General features: G+C 36.7%; 1 protein-coding gene and 1 pseudogene across 1 annotated transcript in view; both read left to right on the forward strand.

Moving 5' to 3' along the window:
• LOC141485245 (probable cytochrome P450 6a20) overlaps window positions 1-18,334 on the forward strand; it is a 123,094-nt gene that overhangs the window by 35,269 nt on the left and 69,491 nt on the right. The window lies entirely within an intron of this gene.
• LOC141485282 (cyclin-dependent kinase 9-like) overlaps window positions 2,181-18,334 on the forward strand; it is a 332,045-nt pseudogene continuing 315,891 nt past the window's right edge.

The following is an 18,334-nucleotide window of genomic DNA, read 5'->3' on the forward strand; positions in this document are numbered from 1 at the left end:
TTTTCGAGGCTACCAGAGGGAGTATTGTCCAATTCGCGGACAAGTCCCTCCTGGATCAGGTCTGCTTGACTCTGACTCAGGGTGACCTCAGGGTGTCGCGTGTCGGTGACAGCCACCCTCAGTCCCCTAGCAGCCTAGGGATATACAAGTTTTCTCACAGAGGAAATTCTACCGATTTTTCTCAACGAAATTTGCAGAAATGCGGTATGAAGTCGTAAATGAGTGTAGTTCTGAACCCTGTTAACTTGGTTATATCTATCCTGCACTCACGTTGAATAGTTCTCCAAAATCATTCTATAGCATTTGCAAGAATTTTTATTGAGAGAAAACTTGTATGAATGCTTGTCAGATATCATTTAAAATCCATCATAGTATATGCCAGAAAAATAGTTATTATTTGGTAAAAATCGCTTGGTCCTACTGTGAGGAAACATTTACAGAGACCAATGTTGCTAATTTCATTCGAAACTTTCATGTTCTTTGTACTTATGTGTCTCTCAAAGACACAATCATCAAATTTGTGATTTCTTCAACATTAATTCTGAAACCAAAAAAGACAGAAAGTTTTATTTCTCATTTTCATGATGATCTCCTACCACGGAGAAATGGCTACATCCATCAACATATTTATATTATATAATATCAATATTTTTGTTATTCATTCTCATAAATCATCTCTGAACTTGCTTCATTTCACTATCAATGGAGTCCTTAGAGAAGTATTCGATAACCATGAATAAATCTAACTTTGGTAAATTACTAGAGCTTGCCTCAATTGAATCTTGCTCCACTTGACATCTTCATTTGAACTCCGAACATATTCAATTGAACTCCGAACATTTTGAATGCTTCGAATTATACCAGTTCAGGTAGTTCAGGCATTGTAGTGATAATCTCAAATGTCTTATGACGTAACACAAGCTTTTCACAAACACATATTTCCAAAGTCGCTTATCTTGATAACAATAAATACTATAACTAATAGCTTTCTTCGTGATTATTCATCGATACAGCTGATAGTGAAGCAACTGATCATTTGTTCGAAATATTCTTCTTTTTTTTTGGTATAGTTGAACTTGAACAGTCCTAATACAAGTCTTTTCTAAGAGAAGTTGAAGAGCTTGTAGAATACTGGTGCGAATTCTCCGTCAGATTCGCATTTCTAGCAAATTGTATTCGAAAGTAGAGAAGTTTTCAGGATATCCATTTTACAATAAGATCAGCCCTTTTTGTAGTATTGTTCTCATGCATGGAGCCCTACCCCCAAACATACCCTGAAGTTGCTGGATTCCATTCAGAGCCATCCGCCTGATTGGAGACGCAAATATCACGTGCAACCTTGATAGCCTGGAACATCGAAGAAAGGTTGGAGATTTGTTTCTCTTTTAAAGATACTTCTAAGGAAGTGTTCAAGTGACTTGGCACATTTGACTCCACCGAGAGCGGTACATATTAGAAATACGCGACGGACTGTGGCTGCTCATCATTTTGAGGTTCAACTCAATACACCTCAGAACCCTCTCATCTGGTGAACTGCGTTTATGTGGAATGAACTTCCTGAGAACGTTTTTCCAAATGAATTCAATCTCCAGCGATTCAAATCCAATGTGAATCGGTACTTTCACACAGGCACCGCTCTGAAGGCGCCTTAAAGATTTTCCAGTGCTTGTGTTTTGCCCTCGAAAGAAAAATGATTCTGCAATCTAATACTTATGGTTTTGGTATGGGTTTGGTTTGATTGATTTCCACAAACTGGAGTTCGTGAAAAAATGACCTATCGGACCAGACTAATACATTTTGGCGTTGAACATAAAAAAAGATTTTTTGTGAGATAAATATATGTATTGTGAACCGTGAATGATGCTGCCATAAAAGTACTTATATGACAATGGAAGTGAAAAATTGAAGGCATTCAAAAATAAGGGTCTCAATCAGCAAATTGAATTGAAATCAATAACATGGGCGTATCAAAAGTCATGACTTCCATGAATCGGAGACGAAAAGTTCAGTGAGAGTAGAATTTTATGTCATATATTAATGTTTCCAACCAGTTCTTTTTCAACAGTGTATTTTTCTGAATAAGTTTGTATCATAGAACGAACTGGCTTGCTCACAGTTTCAAGTGAGTAGTTTCATTACAGAAATTTTATTTCAATTGAATTAACCTGAAATTAATAATTATGTTATGTGGTTGTGGAGAATATTCAGATGAAACTCTCTTCGATGAATTTGAACAAAAGATAAAATATGTACAAAACTTCAATTTTCCGTATTGCCATCCAGTCAGTAAATATGAGATCATTACCAAAATTGGACAAGGAACTTTTGGGTGAGTGTTTCTGCACGAAATTAATTATTACGTTAGGACCTATTCGATATTGACTTTATAGTATAACCTTACATGCAGGGTGATAATTTGAAAACTTCCACTCAGAAGATGATATGAGGAATCGAAAACACAATTTCGTTTCAAAGGAAAACAGTTTGAAGGAGGATTTTGACCCTCACTGTTCAACATCTTACGCTGGGTAGATACTTTTGACCAGAAGAGAAAATCGCCTTAGTAACTGAGGCAAGTAACTTGACACTAGCACTGATTGTTTAGGGGTTATTATTCGAATAAAATTCATTTTCATGGACTATCTTTCTGTATAAATGGTTGGAGTGACAAACAAACTTCTTTCTCAACGAATTGTGTTGATTTCTCATTCATACGGGATTATGATTGAATTGAATTCGTGATATATTCCCCAAGTCTTTGATTTGCACTAATTGACCATAAATGGAATTCAAGAATTGATATTATTGAAAACTTGAATTCTAGGAACTTCTTGAGAGGACGACTATAGTGATGAGCAATCCCATTGAGCATGAAAACATGTCTCTGTACTGCACATACTCGTATGTGATAATATTGACAAACAACATATATTAGGATTGTCAGAAAAAAATTGAAAAAACTATATTTGTAACAAGTTCTCTAGATCTAAAGAAATGAACTTTAAATGTTCAAGCCACTCTCGGATATACCTACACAGTAGGTTGAATGGACTGACGCCTATCAGAAAACAACTACTCCCCTGGCTAATACCACGAAGGGCGTTGGATTATATCCGACCGGCGGCAGTGCAGGAATCTTCGCAGAAAATTTTCTGTATATACAATTGGCAATACATCTGAAAGAGTCGACCTTCAATTTTGGAACGGGCACAATTGCATACCGGTTTCAGGCACATTGGCCACTCGTCAGTGCAAGATAGTGGCCATCATCGACCTAAAGTCAATGATACTCTATAATTGGAAATCGGAATTTTTTCAGAGTATTTTATTCCTTTTCCTGAGTTGGAGCGAACTACAAAATGTCACTCCATCTAGTGGACGAGGTACTAACCAACTGCATATCCGAAATTTACCCGATTCCTCCGAATGAGGAAGAATAACTTTTTCATTAGTCAGTGGGCTATGCTTGAAAACTGGCAGTAAACAAATCTAAAGAAATGAACTTCAAACGTTCAAGACAGTCTCGAGTATACCTACACACTAGGTTGAATGGACTGACGCCTATCAGAAAACAACTTCTCCCCTGGCTTATATCACGAAAGGCATTGGATTAAATCCGACCGGCGACAGGGCACTGTCTTGCACGTACGAGTGGCTAATTAGCCCAAAACCGGTCTGCAAGTGTGTCCGTTCCAAAATTGAAGGTCGACTCTTTCAATTGTATTGTCAATTTCATATGCAGGAAATGTTCTGTGAAGATTCCTGCACTGACAACGGTCGCATATATTCCAAAGCACTTCGTTGTATTAGCCAGATGAGTAGTTGTTTGGTATATCTGAGACTGGCTTGAACGTTTGAAGTTCATTTCTTTAGATTTGTTCACTACCAGTCTTCGAGCATATCCCACTGACTAATAAGAAAGTTTTTCTTCCTTATTCAGAGGAATCGGGCAAATTTTGGATATGTAGTTGGTTAATACCTCGTCCACTATATGGAGTGACATTTTGTTGTTCGCTCCAACTTAGGAAGAGAAATGAAATACTCTGAAAGAATTCAGATTTTTTTACTGTCGGTCTTCAAACATAGCCCACTGACTAATAAGAAATTTCTCTAGAGTTTTCTGAACTCTATGAATATTTACTCGAAATCTACTCTTTTCAGTTCTTGCTCCTAATATTCAATGCCAAATGTGTGTCAAAATTAATTATACAAGATCTTCAGATGATGTGGTGCTGCAGGTTTTTCCGGGTTTTCCTGCAGCTGAAAAAGCAAATGCGCCACTGGAATCAATAAAGTCGCCTCAGGGCGCCAATTGATTTTGAATTTTTATTGTTGTTTTATAATATCATGATTTGTATCAACAATGAATTGTCAAATCAACTGTGATATAGTTACATTTTTGTCACAAATATTTTTCATAAGGCAATTTTGTTTGTTGTTGTATTTTGCAATATTTTCATCATCATAATATGGCTAATTATCATTTGGGGAACAAATATAGCAGTACTCTCACTCTTAGGAATGAAATTATCATTATACAGTGTGGACGTAAAAAGGAACCTGTTTTATCTTCCGGATCAAAGGCAAATAGACTTCGCCATTCTGAGTCATAAGCATTTTTAAATCAGCATCTTTTTTGTCAGTGCGTGGAGGGTGAATATTTTGAACATTTATTAGGCTAAACTGTAGTGCGTTACTAGCGAGTAAAACTAACGAATGGTGTAATATTCTGGTATGAATAATTTGAAAGACACTACTAAAATATGAAATAAAGTATTTCAAGTATCTGGGTTGATCAACTGCGATTTCGATTGGATGGAAATGATGAAATAAGTGAGTCAGTAAGAATTACATTTCGTTTGAATAATGTGAAACAACAAAAAATGAAAAACACCATTCAAATTCAGAAATGATGAGTTAAACGGAAAAAAATCATCTTTTATGTTCATTGAATGAAAGTTACACTAGCTTTTCAGCAGCGAATACAAATAAATAGAAGTTATGAAATATTCAATTCGATTTGCTACAATGAATTCTATGTAATGAAATTGGCCTTCACTTGGTGTAAATCCATAACCTATTCAAGTAACACTTCATTGTGGGATTTTTACTTGACAGTTCACAAAACCGCACACGTGTCAGACACGTTCGTATATCTGTATACACATTGAATGAAAACGCTTGAGAAAGTTATTGTTGAGCAAATTACGTTTCATGATCTGTTAACCGTCCAGTGAGAATCTCAAAACGAAGTGTAATTTGAACAACAAATTTTTTGAAATCCATCAGGTATGCAGAATATAAAAAATCGCAAGCATGAATTTTGTAACTTTTTTCATTTTATTTAGGTGAAATGTACCGAATAGCAGTGATTAGTTTGAAGATAGATCAGAATATAAACTAACCTCAGTTTCATCACTTTATGAAGTGAATTGTGATTTTCTAGCCATTTCAGGATCATGAACCACCGATATTTTGATTACGTTTTTCACATGTTTATCCAAGGTTGATGTTTTATCCTCAGTTACACGTGTTTTCAGTAGAAATAAGCGAATCTACTTCAGAGTCTCAAAAAAATGCTGGTTTTTCACTCATATTTCGTCTGATCCTGAATTCTAATTTCGTTCGAAAGTTAGGTAAGAGTGACTTTCTACATCCACTGTGTATGTTGTGATTTGAGAGCCTAATTCGTTCGAAAAAGTCACTTCCACATTGAAAAAAAAAAATAAACTTTCACGTTCGAAATGATATGTTGAATATCATTCCATCATATCTATGATACTTCTGAAAATATTGCAATTGTATAACATATACGCAGTGAGAAAAATCATGGAAACCCTATATAATAAGCCTTTTTGTCCGAATATATATATCGATACATTTTATTCCTTTTATTGCTCTAACTTACTACAAAATTGCTACGCGACTTGCAATACTATTCAAATAATTGTGCAGATTATCCATTGTACTAATTGCATTTATTGTGCGCAACCACGTGAGATCACGCAGTCCCGATCTAATCTGAAAGAATAATTGTTTCCTATCCCAGATCTCCCGAATTCCGTCTGTTAAATGTTGTTGTAGTTCAATAATATAATAATATTATTATTGAGATTATATATCTATACTCAACCTAACCTAACCTAACCTAAACTAACCTAACCAAACCAAATAAAAATCTGTATTTCTTAATACAAATTTTTGGTTTGGTTTGGTTTGTGAATTATCACAACGTTGAAGGTAATGACTATAGGTATATAACTCAGTTCAGTTCATCATTTTGATCGAAACTCTTTAAATCGTTCAGACTTATACTGGCGTTTCATTTCAAACCCTATGGTATATTGGGGATTGGGAGTATCTATAGAGGGATACTTGTGTAAAAATCATTTATCTGAAGTCCCATTGAATATTCAATCTAAATTTCAGTGTTCAATTGATACAAATTTGTGCGTAGTTGTATGGTTTCGAATGATCGTAAATACACCATTCTTTCTCCAAACATACACTCAATCCACCTGCAGTTTGTGTCCTCGAATCTTCTTCCCATATACGCCTTGATGATTGATTCTAGGGACGTATAACAAATGACCCTTAATATGCGAGAAATCAGCTGAAAGTATTTCCTTGTTTTTGTGAGCATATTGTGCTTCTTTCGTGATCCAGCATAAATCCGTTCCTGTTGACATACTGTAAACATATTGGTCTCGATAGTAGTCTGTTAACGAAAGCTTTTTTCCTTCTGTGTCTGTCAAGTAGTTTTTCCAATCATTTCAATGCAAATGACATGAAACTGACTGGCCTCAAGGCCCCCGCCAAATCCTGTCCAATTTTCCAAGTTTCCTAATGAAAGTGATCCTAAATAGTGTCCATGTTTTGGGTATGTATCCCAGAGCCAAACGTTCTCTGTGAATTATACACACATTTTGAAGTGAATGTTCGGGTTCTACAGCAGCATCGCTGGATTATTGCCATCTGGTCCCGGTGACTCGTATTGTTGGAATGGGTTTACAGTCCATTTGATCTTGTCCAAATATTCCAAATTCTTTGCCTATTCTTCCTGAACGCCCTTTTGGATGTCTCCAAATCTATGTATTTCTTTTTTGCATATATTTAATGAGTATACCTTCACAATTTGAGTCTTTATGAAGCCTTCGCAATTCAATGAAAAATCCCAAGCTACTAGTTAGCGACATGTAAACACAAAGTCATATACATATAGATTATTAAATTTCAAATTCACAAGAAGGTTAATCAAATTCATTTTCAGTTTTTAGGTTTTTAAGGCCAGTGACTGTATTCATTAGATGAACAAGTTTTCTTATATATAGTTGTTCCTTCTCCTCGACTTTCGCTTCGGCGATAGGTGCTAGCAAAGAAGTAGTTATTCAGATTGATTATGTCTATCTCCCCTTCCTCACACCAATCTTCTGATACACAGAAGATATTGTAACGAATTAAAGAATTAACTGTCTTAAACAAATTTATTTTAACAATACTTCAATATCACAACTAATTTATTTACACCACTCAGTAACTAACGCTTAATTTATCTTCACCGTTTGTTAACCGCTCGATTCGCTTTCTTGGTTCAGACTCCCCTTCGGGACGAAGAGCGACGTTTTTATATTGTCAACGAACGTTCCGGATCCCTCTGCGGATTTTGGGACTCATCCGCATCCTTCCCGCTCTTTCGCGGTATTCCGTGATGCGTCATGCATCGGTCAGGGCCGGCTTCAGATTCATTACATTGCCCCCTTCTTAAAGACGTTTCGCCCCGAAATGTCATCCTTGGCGTGTGTCGATACCTGCAGAACTCTCCATATTTGCACTGTGAAGTTCGATGGAAGTAACACTCCACAGTCTTTATGCTCGGTCGTGGAAGATGGTTACCACACACCAGAATCTGGATGCCGCTGGATCTGAAGATCGTTTCCAACATGCTTCTCACAATTCTCCAGTCCAGCCTGTCGAGCCCAGAGGCTAATTTCGGGATCGCCAACTCCACGAGATTTTGGTCGAGCATCGTCTCCTTCAGTCAAGTAAGACTCCTCCAGACATCTTCATAGGATGGTTTGTCTCGAGAATGCTTTTTGGTCACCAAGTAGAAGATGTTTCTCTGACCCTTCTTCAACTGTAGCACTCCTCCGACTTCTGGATTCTGTTCTCGTAACGTTTGAAGCTGACCGAATTTCTTGTTGAATACCACAGCGATGCCCTTGGACATTTGGAGATCCTCTGCCACGCAGTGCGCTAGGGCGTAATCAACTGGAACCTTGAAAAGGTCTCGTGGCTCTTCTCGAGTTACCCTATGTACGACCTTCTGTCCGTTCGAGTATAAAGACATGAAATGCTGGAACGTCATTTCATCCTCTGGTGGTCTGAGGGCGCGAACTTGGTCGTGATTTCCAGCATAAGGAGCCAGTCTATTAAAATGGACGACCCTAGGCTTTCCTCGAGGTGGCTTATGGATTCGGTAGACGAGGTCATTAATATTTTTCATGATTTTGTACGGACCTTCCCACGAGTTCCGCAACTTCGGTGATAAACCACGGCGGCGCTTAGGATTGTACAGCCAAACTAGGTCGCCGATTTCGAATCCTCCAGCATTCGCCTTGATGTCATAGGCCTCCTTCATCCTATCGCTGGCACTCCGGATGTTCAGACGGACTCGTTCATGAATGTCGTCCATTCTCTGCCGAAGCTTGCTGACATAGTCTTCCCCCGCAGTGTCTTGTTCTGGAGGCATCCCAAATTTTAGGTCGCAAGGAAGCCGCAGCTCTCGTCCCAGGCAGGGGTTTGGCCGGTTGACTCGTGCACTGCCGAACGATAAGCCAGCAGGAACAGGTGGAGGTATTGGTCCCAGTCTCTTTGATGGTCAGAGACTACCTTAGACAAGTGGCGGTTTATAGTCCTATTCATTCGTTCCACCATTCCATCGGACTGTGGATGTAAGGCTGTGGTTCTGGTCTTTCGAATGTCCAACAGTTTACAAATTTCTTGGAACATGTTGGACTCAAAATTTCTGCCCTGGTCCGAATGCAGCTCCAATGGGACACCGAATCGACATATCCATTCCTTTACCAGGAAGTCAGCGACGGTAAAGGCTTCCTGGTTGGGCAGGGCATAGGCTTCTGCCCACTTGCTGAAGTAGTCCATGGCTACCAGGATGTATTTATTCCCATGGTGGGACTCTGGGTACGGGCCGGCGATATCGATGGCGATTCTCTCGAAAGGACTACCCACGTTGTACTGGCGCATTGGAGCTTTCGGTCGTATCCTAGGTCCGTTACTGGCAGCGCATACAGTACACTTTCTGCACCAGTCCTTGACGTCGGCTTGACAATTAACCCAGTAAAACCGTTGTCTTACTTTCTGGAGGGTCTTCGTTACTCCCAGATGTCCTCCAGTGACTCCATCATGGATTTCTTTGAGCATCTCCCGCCGTCTCCTCCTGGGTACCACTGTCTGGTGCCTTTCTTCTGCACCGTCTTCAGACTCCAACACCCGCTTCAGAACCCCGTTTTCCAAGGTAAGGGAGTTCCATTGTGCCCAGTAGGACTTAACCGCTGGCGAATAACCTGCTACCGTCTGCCACGTTGGTCTTTGATTACTTTTCTTCCAGTCGATGACTAAACCAAGATCTGGGTCTTTCTCTTGGTCTTCCCTGATCTCATTATCCTCCCAGTTGTCATCTACAGCTCTAGTTCGACAAATGGCTGCTTCCTTCTCTTCTGCTCGTCGGCAATGTGAGCAGTCATCGGGGCATGGTCTCCGTGACAGGGCATCTGCGTTTATTACGGGGGCTTGCTGGATAACGGCTGACGATTGCACCTTCTCATGGAACCTCTCTAGTTTTTTTGATTTGGTGTTGGTTTTTTGAATGCTTGGACATTTGCTACGCACATGCCCAATTTTCCCACGGTTCAGGCATCTTATTTGTTTTCTTTCAGACAAAACTCCTTTTATCGCCTTTCTAATAGTGGCCTCAATATCAGCAGAACCCTGCCCATCTTCCTCCATAGTTTGAACTTTGCTCTGGCCTTTGCAGGATTGTTTTATAGCCTCAAACTCCAGAGCTCTTGCCACAAGATGTTTGGGACGAGCTAGCGTCAAGGCCTGCTTCGTTTCTTGGTCGCGAAGTCCATCCAAGAATGCCTGAACTGCTAACCGCTTCATTACATTTTCGGGTGTAGCAGGATACGCCAGACGGACCAATCGAGCTATGTCGACTTCAAACTCCTGTAGGGATTCTCCTGATTTCTGGCAGCGGTTCTTGAGATGTGAATGGTAAAGGTGGGCCTGTCCATACCGCAGCTCAAGATGCTTTACAAGTTGGTCATAGTCTTTCTGTTCCTGGGCCGTGAGGGTTTGCAGGATATTCGTTGCTTCTCCACGCAACGCCAATGTTAATGCTACCGCCTTTTCTCCTGCATTCCATCCATTCGCTCTGGCCGCAGCTTCAAATTGTCGGCGGTAATTTGCCCAAGGAGTTTTTCCGTCGAACTGGGGCGGCTTCATGGAAAGCTTTCCTGGTTCAGAACTGAGTTTGACATCTTTCAGTTCCGGAATTGAGTTTTCAGTAACCGTTTCTGTGGGGTGGGCAGAATTAACAATTTGGTTTTGCAACTTGCTAATTGTTTTTTCATATTGCTGATTTCTGCCTCGAATTCGCCTTTGATTTCATTGCCTAACTGTTTTTCCATTTTCTTCATTTCTGCTCCGATTTCATCTTTGATCTCCCCTTTGATTTCCTCTCTGATTTTGTCTATCTCTGTCTCTATGGTTCCTATCCTTTCTCCGAGTAGACTTGCCACACTACAAAGCTCCAATCACCCCCAGAAACTTCGAATAAATATGTTTCGGGATCTTCTCCTGATTCAATCAAGTTGTCCCATAGTCTCATGTGGAGTACTGATTTTTTTCCGGAAGAATCCAGTTCTCTCTCCTCCAATTCTTGCTTCAATTCGGCAACTTTCAAGTCCACTAGGCGCACTTTCCTTGAACACATTTTATCTTATACTGTCTATTTTACTCAAAACTGAATATGTCCACTTATTTAATGGAGTCCGAAACACTTATTTATTTTCACGAGTCTATTTTTCGCGAGAAAGGTCAATCAGTTTATATTTCCGTCGTCCGGTACTGTCCGCTTCGCGAAACACAATGAATCACCAGTCTATCTGCGCGAAAGTGCGTAAGTTTTATAGTCAATTTCGCCGTAATACAAAAATTGTCCACCAAGCGCTCACAAATTTATTTTAAAAATCCACTTCTGATCACCAATTGTAACGAATTACAGAATTAACTGTCTTAAACAAATTTATACTATCACAACTAATTTATTTACACCACTCAGTAACTAACGCTTAATTTATCTTCACCGTTTGTTAACCGCTGGATTCGCTTTCTTGATTCAGACTCCCCTTCGGGACGAAGAGCGACGTTTTTATATTGTCAACGAACGTTCCGGATCCCTCTGCGGATTTCGGGACTCATCCGCATCCTTCCCGCTCTTTCGCGGTATTCCGTGATGCGTCATGCGTCGGTCAGGGTCGGCTTCAGATTCAATACAATATCAAGGTTGAATTTTCATAATAGAACCTCGAATTCTGTAACTTTGCACCTAAGGCTCATTATCTTCAGATGCATTAGTCTGAGTTTTTCTATATATTTGGTATCTGCATTTGTCTTTCTGTTGTTCTCGTTGGGTATCCAGCAAAAATCCCCCACAGTGTTGAATAAATTTGGATGTATTTGAAAGTCAAACCTCTTGATACCCACTCTACTGGGTCAGAAGCTTGGCTCATATATAATGTCCTTATATTTTAGTGGTGCTGCGATTACTACGAGTAGTTATTTATCGTCAGATTGTGGGTAGATTTCCATATGAAGGGAATTTTAAAGCAAGTCTTTCGAAAACCCTGCTACCTCATCGTTGCATTTTTTCCTATTTTATTCGTGACACTCAATAATCTTGTTCCCTTTCTATGTTGTACAATTCCTCGATGGATATTCTTCTGATCATAATTTTGTCAACCTTTTCGCTAGTTCCTAGTCTTCACAGCATCCATAGGCCAATCTCAATACCACATTTGTCTTGATTGGTCGCTCAATCACAGTCAAGCTGTCTGTGAAAATATTGATCATCTCATTACATCAACTTTCAAATTGACTCATTTATTTCAGTAGCAATTTTATATTACAGTGAGGTTTTCAAAGCCAGAGAGAAAAGTAACCCGATCAACATTGTTGCCATGAAAAAAATCTTAATGGCTGATGAGAAAGAGGGAGTAAGTGATCTAGTTTTCGAGTAAGATTATGGAATTAGTTATACTTTTTGCAGTTTCCAAGAACAGCACTCAGAGAATTGATTATACTACAGCAGATGAAACACGAAAACGTGGTCAATTTGATAGAAATCTGTAGGACTCGAATAATGAAAGAAATAAAAAATTGCGCATTTTTCTATCTGGTTTTTGAATTTTGTGATCACGATTCAGCTGGATTGCTGATAAATTCTGACGTGACATTTGCCATGGGAGAAGTTAAGGAAGTTTTGCGACAAATGCTCAATGGAGTTTTTTACTTGCACACCGAAAAAATATTGCACAGAGACCTGAAGGCAGCAAATATACTGATAACAAAAAATGGCGTTCTGGAAATTGCAGACTTTGGACTTGCGAGGACGTTGATTACACGCGAAAATATACAAAGACGGTAAGCAATGATGTTTATCAGTATTTCAATAGAAGTAAAATTGGATATCCTATGTTATATAATTGAGAAATGGCCAGAATTCTGATATTTCAACTGATGTCTCAAATCTAAATTTTTTGATCTCATCTGTTGCTGGAAATATAGCTGTTCAAATGCCAAAAATTCAAACTCGTTCAATTTAACAGGCCCAGAAGAAAGATGTTTTCATTTTATCATAATTTTTTTTTCATAATTATTCATTTCATCTATTCATTTCATGTGGACCTACGAATAGTTTCAAATGTCTTATAGCCTCCAGATTCCAGATGTTCTATATATGGGATCTGATATGACTGAGAAAATGAATACTATTATTTTTCAAGTATGACGCAAGTCACCAAACTACTGAAACTCTTTAACAAAATTGATACTTCAATTTCACGAGTAGTATTCAGAGTTCAATAATAATGAACAAATTTCAAAAATATTCAATCAACTGATGATAATATGATGTTTTCAACAAAAACAGCAGAAAGTCAAAACAATAATATAATTCATATTTGTTGATTATTATGGATATCATTTCATATTTTCAAAATATGCTAATAGAGCTATCAGTAGGGTCAAATAATTCATTACATACAGCGGTACCTGTAAATTGAAATATTGGAAAATTAATAAAATATTTATGAACTTGATAAACTCAATAAACTAAGCCAAGCTATGGCAATTCAGATATTCGGAAAATCTTTTTTTCGATAATAAGTGATAAATTAACCCATTGAGCTAATTAAGTCACAATGACTTCTCACGGGTTGCAAAGAAGGATTGAATATATCCCCGAACTTCGAACCCAAATAAACTTAGTCAAGCTATTGCAATTCAAATATTTCGAAACTCTTCTTTCGATCTTAAGTGATATATCAACCCATTGAGCCTAATTGAGTCACAATAATTTTTCGCGGGCTGAAAAGAAGAATCGTATAGATCTACTAACTATGATATGATATCTTTTAATTTTAATTCCTTGTTAATTTTTCTATTTTCAGTTGTTGCTTGTAATTTATTTCATTGTAATTTAAGTTTTTTGTTTAATAATTTTTTTTAGCTTTTTTTAATTCTATCAATTCTTTTAGGAATTTCAAATAATTTCATATCATATTAGAGAATTGAAGTCCGAACTAATGAAATGCACCATGAAACATTGTCAACCACCTTCAAACAAACAATTACTTGATTATATGAATGGAGTTTCAGGCAGAATCATTCTGCAAAGCATTACTGTGTGATGATTTGTGTGAGTGATAGTAATGATTGTGTAGTTGCAGTTCTCTTGGACTTGAAGGAAGCTTTTGAAACAATTCATCGTCAAATACTAACTGATAAGTTGAAAACCATTGGTATACAAGGTTCTGGATTGTAATGGATCAGGTACTAACTAACAGATCTCAAACAGATCACCAAAGTGGCCCCCATCATCAATAACTTTGTTGTACCACAAGGAAGTGTTTTGGGTTCTTTACTATTTCTATGCTATATTAATGATATACAGTTTGAAGGTGGTTGACAATGTTTCGTGGTGTATTTCATCAGTTCGGACTTCCATTGTCTGATTTAATATAAATTGATTTGATAAGCCTGAAAAAAATCAAAAAAATTAACCAAAAATAACAATGTCATTAAACGAAAAACTGAAAATTACAGAAAAATAACATTCAATAACAACCAAACGAATAAAAATTGAAATATCAATAAAAGCAGAAAAAAATTGAAAAAATTAAAAATATTATTAACAAAAAATAAAAAAATAAAAATTAAAAGATTTTAAATCAAGTTATGTCACAACGTTCCGATTGTTACTATCCACAATCGTCTTCGGGTGACAACTGACGATTTCAGCAAAAAACATTTCGGTATGATGTTGTTGTCTCTAACTCTGCACAAAAAGCTGGGGTGACTTTCCTCTTCGGTAAGCTTGATCATAGTCTTCTCATATCCTCGGAATAAGTCGCTGGTTCGGGGTCAGTACCGGGTATTCAACGTTTGTTTGAAGGTGGTTAACAATGTTTCGTGGTGTATTTCATCCGTTCGGACTTCCATTGTCTGATTTAATATAAATTGATTTGATAAGCCTGAAAAAAATCAAAAAAATTAACCAAAAATAACAATGTCATTAAACGAAAAACTGAAAATTACAGAAAAATAACATTCAATAACAACCAAACGAATAAAAATTGAAATATCAATAAAAGCAGAAAAAAATTGAAAAAATTAAAAATATTATTAACAAAAAATAAAAAAATAAAAATTAAAAGATTTTAAATCAAGTTATGTCACAACGTTCCGATTGTTACTATCCACAATCGTCTTCGGGTGACAACTGACGATTTCAGCAAAAAACATTTGGGTATGATGTTGTTGTCTCTAACTCTGCACAAAAAGCTGGGGTGACTTTCCTCTTCGGTAAGCTTGATCATAGTCTTCTCATATCCTCGGAATAAGTCGCTGGTTCGGGGTCAGTACCGGGTATTCAACGTTTGTTTGAAGGTGGTTAACAATGTTTCGTGGTGTATTTCATCCGTTCGGACCTCCATTGTCTGATATAATATAAATTGATTTGATAACCCTGACAAAAATCAAAAAGATTAACCGAAAATTACAATTTTATTAAACAAAAAACTGAAAATCACAAAGAAATAACATACAACAACAAGTTATCACCCGAAGACGATTGTGGATACCAACAATCGAAACGTTGTGACATAACTTGGTTTGAAATCTTTTAATTTTTATTTTTTCATTTTTTGCTAATAATATTTTTAATTTTTTATTTTTTTTTCAGCTTTTATTAATATTTCAATTTTATTTGTTTGGTTATTGGTGTATGTTATTTCTTTGTAATTTTCAGTTTTTTCTTCAATACATTTGTTATTTTCGGTTAATCTTTCTGATTTTTTTCAGGGTTATCAAATCAATTTATATTATATTAGACAATGAAAGTCCGAACAGATGAAATACATAATGATATACAGTATTATCATGATTGTGATTTTGTCAATCTATTCGCAGATGACACGTTACTGTCAATGTCAGGCAATGATCTGCATGGTACTGTCAACATAATGAACCATTTCCTATCAAAACTGCAAATATATTTCAACATTAGTAAAATGAAACTCAACATAACCAACTGTAAGGCAATGATCCTTACCATACCCTCAAATAAAATTGAATTCGTGAACTAGTTTAAATTTCATACTTGATAATAGCGTATTACTGCATGAACATTTTTCCTACATAAGTAAAATTAGTAAAAACTTTACTTCTTCTCTACACTTTTCCAATGTCTTTGAACATACTTCAAAACTATAGTATATAACACCATTATCCAGCCTCACTTTGATTATTGTGGAAGCTTACTTCAACTCCATTGATTCAAATAAAATTTCACAACTACAAAAGAGTAATCGTTTTACCAACATTGCAGCGATGTTACATTGTTTGCGTTGGTTATCAGTGAAAAAAGGATTTTATAAATTGAAAATGATTTTAATTATAAGATATTACACAAGCTACTTTCAGATTTACTACGATCAACTACCAAATACACACCTATACTACTTACTAAAGGAAATAATATGTTTCATCTCCCTAATTGGAAAATGGCAAAGTCCATGAAACCGCTATTCTATAAAGAACTTGATGAGTTCAATAAGCTAACACAAGACATAAATGAATCTGATACCATTTATGTATTTCAAACGAGGATCAATAAACATATCCAGTCACTATAAATCTCCAGAATGTACTTGAACTTACACAATCTCGTTCACATGGATGTATATACTTTATATTATTTTATTTTTTTATATTACTGTTTGTCTAGAAACAATGTTTGCATTATTATTTTATATAATAAATAAAATAAACTTCTATCAGTAACTGATGAAACTACACTGCAGCGAAACGCTGCAAATTCAAAAATTATTATCATGGATGATGTTAGTAATTTCCATCAAGTGATGAGTCAGAGTACATATGACATTTCACTACAGTCATGGGTGACCATTTTAGTCAGCGTAGAATTTGTTGAAATGTTGAAAAATATTCGTGAAGATAAAGTTTCGTGAACAAAACTATATCATGGTTTAAATAACCAAACTTTTTCGATTTCGGTACGAAAATTGATACTTCAATGTATCACGTATGTAGGTTTATTATATTTCGGGGAAAAATGAAAATATCAAAATAGGGACATGATGGTCGCGACCATTTTTAGAATAAATGAAGTCGTTGTTCTCGATACATTTGCTACAAACAATGAGTACTGTTTCTCTTAGAGATTTCGGCCAAACCAGTATTTTTATTTCAGGTAGTTTTTTCATGGTTATTATTATAATTTTATTAGTGTAATAGATTTTATGCCTCATTGCTGGCTCATCTTGGTTCCTGTGCTAATCCATAACAATCTAGGCCACTATAATAACGAAAATATATCATCCCTCCCGGTACGAAGCTAAACGAAACACTGTAAGGAGAAATACCAGTAGTGAAGACTGAGCCAAAACTGGCCCACTTCCCTAGAAATCTCGGAATTTGTGACGTCATTGACATGTAGAAAATAGGAGTCAGAATCGACATTTCTTTAGATCTAGGAAAAAATCAAATTCCATTAGATAGGTGTGTAAGAATGGGAGAAGCGTCAACGTATGTAAATAAATGAGAGATGGTGATATTGGAGACCAAAAAGAAATGGCGTGGAGTAGACGGGGGGTGGAATAATAAGATAGAAAACGTTGAGGTGGACATCGTCGGCATGAGAGGGTGGTGGCGTGGTAGAAAATGTGTGTATTGAATTATGGAATTGATAAGTTTTAATAAACCAAACCGAAAAAATACGTCGATGATAGAGGAACAAGAAAACTTTCACCACCATTTAAGCCGTCATGCCAATAAAAAATATAGAGGTAGCTGAAGAACGATTTTCTTATTTCATGAAATTTTCGATCTCACCCCTGTTCCTTTCAACTGGTACTTTTCTGGACTGCCCCGTATTCAAATGTGTACATAAATGTTATCGTGTGATATTTTTCAGCTTAACAAATAACGTTGTAACTTTATGGTATCGAGCACCCGAGTTACTTCTTGAAGAAGATAATTATGGACCACCTATCGATATGTGGTCTGTTGGTTGTATCATGGCCGAAATGTGGACACGTTCACCAATAATGAAAGAAAAAAGGGAAATTGACCATCTCAAAATAATCATCCATCTTTGCGGATCAATAACGCCAGAGGTGTGGCTAGGAGTTGAGAAATTATATCAATATCGATTGATGAAACTGCCCTAAATGAAAGACAGAAAAGTAAGTTCATTTTTCCGTACGTTCAATTATTTTGATTTCAGTTTGCATCCCCACAGGTGATACATTTCACGCATGTTGATTGTACAACACATACTATATATCTGATTAATTTCTAAATTTCACTTTGATGAATTTTAGAAGTCAACCGATTTAAAAATCTAATCTGGAAAACTTATGAAAAATATTCGAAGAAAGTAAAGTTAGTCATGAAAATCTGTCAACAAACATGCAAAAGACTCAGACATCTTTTCCCAACTGGGATTATTTTA

This window comes from Leptinotarsa decemlineata, unplaced genomic scaffold, assembly GCF_025532065.1.
Source record: "Leptinotarsa decemlineata unplaced genomic scaffold, Ldec_3_MD MMD2_tig00026314_RagTag_RagTag, whole genome shotgun sequence".
Taxonomy (NCBI): domain Eukaryota; kingdom Metazoa; phylum Arthropoda; class Insecta; order Coleoptera; family Chrysomelidae; genus Leptinotarsa; species Leptinotarsa decemlineata.